The 9391-nt window shown below is 43.6% G+C and overlaps 1 long non-coding RNA gene across 1 annotated transcript; it reads right to left on the bottom strand.

Annotated features, from left to right (window-relative positions):
- Window positions 1–4917: 4917 nt before the first annotated feature.
- Window positions 4918–9327, bottom strand: LOC145522862 (uncharacterized). The gene is made up of 4 exons (XR_014066197.1): window positions 9002–9327; window positions 7610–7697; window positions 6924–7024; window positions 4918–6572 (listed from the first exon to the last, which is right to left on the bottom strand). It is a non-coding gene; the product is annotated as an uncharacterized LOC145522862 (long non-coding RNA).
- Window positions 9328–9391: the final 64 nt, after the last annotated feature.

Below are 9391 nucleotides of genomic sequence, written 5' to 3' on the forward strand. Positions count from 1 at the left end.
TAATTAAATATTTTTTTGCAGCACTAACTTTCTCTGTTCTTTGTATATTTTCTATTCCATTAATTTCTGCTCTTCACTATTCTTTCCTTTGGGTTTAACTTGTTCATTTTTTTACTTTTATTCCTTTTTTGAGATAGTATTCATATAACTGCTTTTATAAAAGTGTATAATTTGGGCTTCCTGGTGGCTCAGTGGTAAAGAATCCATTTGCCAATGTGGGGAGACACACGTTTAATCCCTGGTCCAGGAAGATCCCTCATGCCGCAGTGCAACCAAGCCTGTGTACCACAACTATTGAGCCCATGCTCTAGAGCCTGCCCACCACAACTACTGAAGCCCGTGCGCCTAGGACTAGTGCTCTGCAATGGCAGACCAGGGTGACAGACCAGGGTGGCAAACCACTGCAATGAGAAACCCACACGCTGCAACTAAGGAGTAGCCCCCACTCACCGCAACTAGAGGAAGCACACACAGCAATAAGACCCAGCACAGCCAAAAATAAATAATTACTGAAAAAGAAGTGTACAAGTCAATGGTTTTTAGTATAGTCATTATGTTGTGCAGTGATCCCCACCATCTGATTCCAGAACACTTCATTACTCTCTTAGCAGTCAGTCCTAGTTCTCCCCTGCCAACCACTAGTCTGCTATCTCTACGGACCTGCCTATTCTGAGTATTTCATGGAAGTGGAATCATACGATATGTGGCCTTTTGTGTCTGACTTCTTTTACTTAGCATAAGGTACTCAAGATTCATACATGTTCTAACATGTAACTACTTTATTTATTTTCATGGCTGAATAGTATTCCATTGGGCCGATATATCATATTTTGTTTATCCATTCAATAGTTGATGGACATTTGAGTTGTTCCTACTTTTCCACTACATGACTAATGTTGCTATGAACACCTAGGTACAAGTTTTTATATGAACATATGTTGGGTATATTTTTAGAAGTAGAACTGCTGGATCATATGGTAATTCTGTTAAACTTTTTGCTGCTGCTGCTGCTAAGTTGCTTCAGTCGTGTCTGACTCTGTGCGACCCCAGCCCACTAGGCTCTGCCGTCCCTGGGATTCTCCAGGCAAGAACACTGGAGTGGGTTGCCATTTCCTTTTCCACTGCATGAAAGGGAAAAGTGAAAGTGAAGTCGCTCAGTAAACCACCAAACTTTTTCTGGCACGACTGAAGTGACTTAGCAGCAGCAGCAGCAGCAAGGTAGAAACATAGAATACTGATTTTAAAATTTTCTATCTTTTTTTTCTGATATAGGCATTTAAAGTTAAATATTTTCCTCTAAGAACTTCTTTAGCTGCACTATACAAATTTTGATATGCTGTGCTTTCATTATGATTCAGCTTTAAATATTTTCTAATTTCTTTTGTTTTCTTGACTCATTAGTTATAAAGAAATACAGTCTTTAATTTCTAAACATCTATGGGTTTTCTAGATATATTATTGATTTATTTCTAACTTAATTCCACTGTGATTAGAGAGCATATTCTATGACATTTTAATCTTCTGAAATTTATTAAGCTTTATTTTATGGCCAAGGATATAATCTAGCTTAGTGAATATTCCATATGTACTTGAAAAAAAATGTGCATTCTGCATTTATGGGGTGGAGTTTCTTTAATGGCAATTATATCAGGTTGGTTGATTGTATTGTTTAGATTTTCTAAATCCCATTGCTTTCTCGCCTAAATGTTCTTTCAGTTATCAGTGGAGGGGTTTTCAAATCTCTGACCGTAATTATCCTTTTTGTCTGTTTTTCCCTTTGGTTCTGTCGACTATTATTTCATTTTTTGTAGCTCCGCTATTACGTGTATACGTTCAGGATTCAGGCTGAGCGCCTGCCAGTGCGGGAGACACGAGACACAGGTCTGATCCCTGGGTCTGGAAGATCCCCTGGTGCAGGGCGAGGTAACCCACTCCAGTATTCTTCCCTGGAGAATCCCCATGGACAGAGGAGCCTGGCGGGCTAGAATTCATGGGATCGCAGAGAGTCGGATAGGACTGAAGCGACCATGAGTGCACACACATTTAGGATTATATCCTCCTGTTCAATTGACCTTTTGATTATGAAATGCTTTTTTCTCTGCTAATTCTCCTTGTCTCGACATTTACTTTATCTGATACTAATGTAGCCATACCAGCTTTTTATGTACATAGTATATCTTTTTTTCATCTTTTATGGTCTGTATCTGTATATTAAAACTATATCTCTCTTAGATATACATAGTTAACCCTTGAACAACACATATTTGAACTGCAGGGCCCATTTATACATAGATTTCTTTTCAATAAATACATACTATAATACTAAACTGTCAGTGGTTGGTTGAATCTGTGGATGCAGAGCTGCAGATAGGGAGGGCCAACTGTAAAGTTACACTCAAATTTTCCACTGCTGGGTGGGTTGGTATCCCTTACCTCTGCACTGTTCAAGGGTCAGCTATAGTTGGGTCTTGATTTTTCAATCTGACCAGCTATGTTTTAACTGGAGCATTTATATTTAGTAGAATTATTAATACAATTGAGTTTAAGTCTGTGTTAGTTTGCAAGGGCTGTCATAGCAAAGTGCCATGGACTGGGGGCCTTAAACAACAGAAATTTGTTTACTCACAGCTCTGTGAGTAAAGCAAGAAGTCTGAGATTATGATGTTGTCAGGGTTGGTTGCTTCTGAGGTGGGTGGGAAAGGATCTATTCAGGCCTCAGTCTTTGGCTTATAGACCATCATCCCCCTGTGTATCCATTTGTTTTCTCTCTGTACATGTCTATGTCCAGATTTCCTCTTCCTATAAGGAAACCAGTCGTATTGGATTAGGGTCTACCCTAATGACCTCATTTTAACATAATACCCCTATAAAGATTCCACCTCCAAAAAAATTAAAAAAATTTTAACAGACAAAAAAAAGAAGACTCTACCAAATACAGTCACAATCTGAGGTGCAGGATTTCAGTATATGCTTTGGGGACAGACACATTTCAACCCATAACAAAGTTTATCATCTTGCTATTTGTTTTCTATTTGCCCCATATGTTCTTTTGTTCCTTAGTTCTTTTCCTGACTTCTGAGGAACTGAATATTAAATCTATATTAATATCATATATAATTAATAGTATAAATCTTATAGTATTCATTATTAATATAGATACCTGCTACACATTATAATTCAATATTAAATATCATTAATATTATACTTTATTTCCTCTCTTTGGATTTTGGCTATGTCTTTTTACCATTTTTATTATTTTTAATGATTGTTTTAGAAATTATAATATGCATCATTAATTTATCACGGTGTAATTGAACACATTTCACAAAAGAAGCTTTAATTTCATTTATTCTCCCACCCTTTGTACTATTATCATATATTTTATTCTTACATATATCATAAACTGCATCTTACACTTATATTGCTTTTGCTGTAAACATTTGTCTTTTACGGAAATTAAGAGAAGAAAAAAAAATTCTTTTATAATTACCCAGAATTATCAATTCTGTGGCTCTTCAGTCCTTCCTATAGATCCAAGTTTCCAAATTTCCTTTCAGCCTGAATAATTTCATAGTATTTCTCATAGTGCAGGTCTACAGACAATAAATTCTCTTATCTCTCATTTTTCTGAAAATGTTTTTATTTCTCTTTCATTTTAAAGGATATTTTCACTGGATATAGAACTCTAGACTGAAACTCTCCCTTTGTCAGCAATTTAAAACTGTGATTCATTGTCTCCAATCTGCCTTTTCTTCCTCTCATAGTACCTCTGTATGTAATGTGTCTTGGTTCAGCATCAGCATTAATGAGATAAAGCAACATTAAATGATCGAAACAATGCAACAGACAGAACATGTCCCTCATGTGGTATTCTTGCAAAAAGGTTTAACTTGAATTTCATTGTGAAGAAACATTCGAAGAAAATTTAAATCAAGAGATATTTCACCAGAAAACTAGCTTAGATTCTTCAAAAATATCAATGTCATGAAAAACAAGAAGGCAGGAGAACTAGATTTTAGGGATATTTGGAGAAATGCTATTATGGCCTAATTAGCCTACATAATAATACTGCATTGTGAAATTTCTTGGTCGCTATGGTAAATAGTTCCACAGTTCCTCATAAAGTTGAACACAGACTTACCATATGACCCAGCAATTGCACTTCTAGCTATATACCTGAAAGAACTGAAAGCAGAGACTCTAAGTGATGCTTGTACACCTGTGTTCACAGGAGCATTATTCACAACAGTCAAAAAGTGGAAACAAGTCCCTCAACAGATGAGTAGCTAAACAGAATGTGATATATACATACAATAGAATATTGCTTAAGAATGAAATTCTGATAATGCTTCATGGGTGAATCTTGAAGACATTATGCTAAGTAAAATGAGCCAGACACAAAAGTACAAATATTGCATGGTTACACTTACTGAGAACAGGCAAATTCACAGAGACACGAAGTAGGACAGAGGTTGCCAGGGGAGGATGGGGTATTTACCGGGTACAGTTTCCTTTCAGGATGATGAAAAAGTTCAGGAAGTGGATAATGATGATGGTTGCACAGCATTGTGAAGAAAGTTAATGCCACAATTATATACTTAAAATGGTTAAAATAGTAAATTTCATGTTATGTATATTTTACCACAATTCTTAAAAAGGATATTGTGGTTATCTGAGAAAATATCCTATTTTTAGGAGATATGGGCCAAAATATTTAGGGGTGAAGTCTCTTAATGCCTGAAACTTATTTTTAGTGAATCTAGGGGAAAAAAAGAAAGAAATGTGGCAGAAGGTTAACAACTGGTGAATTTAGATATGTGTTCATTGTACTACTACTTTCAACTAAATCTGAAAATGTTCAAAATAAAAAGGTGTTCAATAAATAAATAAATAAATAAATAAATATATATATATATATATTTTTTTAAACTCTTATTTATTTGGCTGCACTGGGTCTCGGTTGTGGCATGTGGGATCTGGTTCCCTGACTAGGGATCAAACCTGGGCCCTCTGCATTGGGAGCACAGTCTTAGCCACTGGACCACCAGGGAAGTCCCTCAATAAATATTTTAAAATGAGTAAGTGAACGTGAGAGAGGACCCTTCTAGATAGAAAGAACAACAGGAACAAAGGTTAAGGGGAGGGAAAATTGTTTTCAAGAAACAGTGAGTAATCTAGTTTGATTTGAGTCAAAGGTGCATACTAGGACGTTCTGGGAGATAAGTCAGAAAGGTAGGTAGGCTGTGTGCCAAACTTGGAAAAGCCCTGAACAAAAGAAGTGTGTGGGTACTGTACTTGGCAAGCAACAGGGGCACCATGTGAGGCAACAGGGGCAATAAACATGGGAGTAACATGTGAAGTGATGCAATTCTCCTGAAAGATTAATCCAGTCAGGACACTCTGGACAGACCAAAGGGCATCACAGTTAGGAGGCTATTATAGTAGTCTAGGAGAGGGAGCCGGAGATTGGGTTAGGTACAGGAAGTGGGAATAAAAGGCAACTGTTTTGTGAAGGACCCACAGAATTTGATAACTGATTAAATGTGGAAAGTGAGGGTTATCACCCCGAGATTTACACCTAAGTGTAGGAGAATAGAGGAGGTGGGAAAGTTGACAGGAGAGAAAAGCTTGAAGCTCAAGACTTGAACAGCAGAACTATAGGAAAAAGGAATAGGTTTAGTTTTATCCCTGTCTTCCTGTCAAATGAATCCTTCACAGACCCTCAGGCTGTCAAACAGGGTCCACCTCGAAACAGTTCTCCATTAGACCAGCCTCACCTGGCCCCACAACCCCTTCCCGAGACCAGCAGGCCCTTAGAGCTGACTGGTACCCTGAGTCCTTCTCTAGTAGCATCGCTTCAACTTGATTCCTTTGCACTTGGCTTTCAGGTAATTCTGTCCTCTTGCTCTAACCTCCTCTCTTTTCGGAGTCCTTTTTCCTTTGTAAGAGGAGAGGAATCAAGTATTTGCCTGAGAGCACCAGTCCTGCAGCATGCAGGCCAAGCTCAGCCCTCCTAAGCAGCTCAGGCATGAGTGGGCCAGGGGTGGAGGGAGGAGAGGGAAGAGATGACATAGTGTGGCTGAGGGGAGGGGGAGGCTGCAGCAGGATGGTGGGTGAGGCAGCAGGGACCACCTGAAGCATATCTGGCTGCAGGGAGAGCCTGTAGGCCTTGCTCCAGCCAGCCACGCCTGCCATACAGGCCATCTACCAGTATTGGGGTTTGGGGGGATCTCTGCCAACCAGCTCAGTCATCCCACTGACCCTCAAATAATTGTATTTGTTCCCCCCAGACCACTTACTCTATCCCCATGGCACTTGGCCTCCCAGTTTCCCCAGCTTCCCATTTCTGTTTAGGAAATAAAAGCTTGGGGTCAGCAGGAGAGCGGACATTCTCACGAGGCAGAGTTCAGTCTAGCACAGGAACATTTGGGACATGGAGACAATCAGACTGTGCCCAGAGCTGGACAAGGCATCGAGCTGAGCCACCAGTGAGGGTGGAAGCCATGGAGAAAGTCAGAGGTCTCAGAGCTAGTTCTCCAAACCAAGAGATGAGCTGCACAGCAGAGCGCGGCCTGTGGAGACAGGTGGCATGAAGGTATGTCCAGCTTCACGCCGTCTCAGGCTGTGTGAAGATCAGTAATGTGGGGTGCATATAATCAGCTCTTTTTCCCCATGCCAGCCTCCAGGGCAGCCTCCTTCACCCAAACTGTCGCCCAACCTCCACAATTATGTCTGGCCTGAGTTAGGCCAGCACATGGGGTCTTGCTTTAGCCAGGGCTTGCTCTGTATGCCCCTCCCTGCCACTCTTGCCTCCCCAACTTTACCTCCAAGGCTCACTGAGGGGTTCCAGTGGGGTGGGGAGTGGCATCATTGCCCAGGCCAGGGAATCCCACTGGGCTGATGTTACCAACTTGCCTCCTCACCCTTTGGGAAGACAGCTTTCGTATTCTTGGTCCTCCAGCCCAGATACAGAATTCCTAAAATGGCCTAGCCTTCCAGGGCCACTGCCTGGGAACCAGCAAGCCTGGCAGAGAAAGGAGAGGAGTGTCAGCACTGGTGCGACCTGCTGCCATGGGAACAAGTCAGCAACTTGCAAGGATGTGAGAGTGAGAGGCTCTGGTCAAATATGCCCAGTGACAGAGAAGCTGGGCTTGAAAACTAGGGAAAATGGACTGGGAATTCTGGCTGAAATGGGAAGGAAGGAGAGCTCCGGTTTAACTGCAGGTTAGTCTCAGACTGTGGCCTTATCAGGAGGCAGATGGCATGCCTTCAGTGACAGCCAAGGCTGTAGGAAGACCCCTGGTCTCCGTGTTACCACTGGCTCTTTGACCTAAACCTAAAAACTCAATATCCCTCAGATGGGAAAGTGGAAGTCATACGACTTTTCAGCTGTTGTACATTGTAATAGATCACCATGACCCTGCAGTAGGTTGATGTAGGCAGGCCCTGAGCTGCACCAGGTCTGGAGTAATTAAGGCTTCCCGGGGCATTTCACTACACGGGAATCCTGACACACCCACAGGCACTTCCCTGCACCAGTAGAGTAGGAGCAAACTGGAGAAGCAGGACGGAGAGGAAGTGCAGGATCCCAGGTGGGAGCACACGTTACCAGGAAGATGGTGTAACAGCTCACTTTGGGTCACATCTCCAGGAAAAGGAGCATTTGTGGCCCCCGGACGTCCTGCACCACCTCACATCTAGTGAGAAAATGGAGTGTCAGCTGTGGTACATCCCTTCCTTGGTTGTACCCACTTAACCTCTCCCCAGCTTCCTTGTTCAGAGGGTGACCACATCCTCTGTAAGCAACAGAGGATCTCAGGGGACATCTAAACAAGACTTGGGAGGGTTTGCCCTGTCCTCAAGCCATTGTCTCTTCAATTTTCTCTGTTCTGCCTTCCTCAAGTAACAGCTCCATCCCAGATCCTAAAGAAGTTCTCCACTCCCCAGGTCACTGGACAGCTGCTCTGAGTGGTCCGCTTCAGCATTAGCTCCTGGCACAAGTTCAGCCCTGGGCGGGCCTGTGGAAGGGCAGGGCCTAGAAGCCAGCCTGAAGAGGGTGCTGCTGAGCCAGCCTCAGTCCTTTGCAGCAGCTGTTGGTCTCAACAATCTGTTGGTGTGTCACATAGTTTCCCACTCCCAGGTGGGTCAGAGCTGGGAAAGAAATATCTCTGGGGAAGAGTGGGCCATAGAAAAAGAAGAGCCAAGAAGGACACAAAAGCCACAAGAGCCAAAGGAGTGTCCATCACTTGTCCTCAAGATTGCTTCATAATCCTGTGCTGTACTGAGGCTGAAGGGAAGAGCTACACCGGCCCTGAGCATCCAGCCTTGGGTAAGAAGGCCTAGGTTTTCCCATCAGGATCAGCCTATAAAATCATCCCTGCCTAGGAGGAAATGATTCCAAAAATTAAGTTCTCACAGTGGCTAAGGAATATTTTTGAAAGTATCAGAACTGATGGCTGGTATGGGGGACAGCACTTATTACAGGTAGGCTAAAAACTCACTCCCATGCAACCATCAAAAACCTGAAATGGTTCTATCATTACCCCTAGTTTTGCAAATCAGGAAAACTGAGCCTCAGGAGATGTAGCCACTTGGCCCAAAGTCACATACCCAAGTGTCTCTGACTCTTCTTGCCCAGATCATCCAGGTCCCTTTTTTTCTTTTTTTGGTCTGCAAGGAGGGACAATGACCCCATACCTGCTGGACGAGACCTTAGGGAACATCTGCTTCAATCTCCTTACTTTAGAGAGAGGAAACTTGGGCCCAGAGAGATAAAGGGACATGTTCCTGGGGTCTCACAGAGCAACGGAATGGCAATGTGCGCAAGAGCAGCAGTCCAAGCTCCATTTTACAGAGGGGGACGTGAAGCCCTGAGCGCGGGCCCCCGATCCATCACAGGCAGAGCGGGATCCAACGGGTGCGGCCGTTATCCTGCCGGATGCTACCGGCACCTTCACCTGGGGCGCCAATCGTCAGCTCATCGGCCCGCGCCCCTGAATACCTGTCGGCGGCGCGCAGGCTCTTGGCAGGGGGTGACAAAGCGCTGAGTGGGACCAGCAGGGTCGCGCAGACCAGTGCTCGACTTGGTCTCGCCAACCCGTGCCCCTTCGCCTCAGAACGCGGAGGCACCAGGACGCCCGGATGCTGAGGAGAATTGGGAAGCGCTGGCCCCAGCCCGGAGGCAGGGCCACCTGGTCTCCTTTCCTCAGGCTCCTACTTTGCCCCCTCAACAGTCTATAGACCCGGTCCTGGCGTCAGGGCACCACAGAGAGAGCTACAGCTGACTCTCCCCAGGGTCTAGCTGCCGAGACCCGTTGCTCTGGAAACGGGGGTTTAAAAAAAAAGGATCGTTGCGCCTGCGCGAAGGCGCTAGGCACTCTGGGAAGTGTGG

This window comes from Giraffa tippelskirchi, chromosome 10 (assembly GCF_054371585.1).
Source record: "Giraffa tippelskirchi isolate mGirTip1 chromosome 10, T2T-mGirTip1v1.2.pri, whole genome shotgun sequence".
In the NCBI taxonomy this organism is placed as follows: Eukaryota; Metazoa; Chordata; class Mammalia; order Artiodactyla; family Giraffidae; genus Giraffa; species Giraffa tippelskirchi.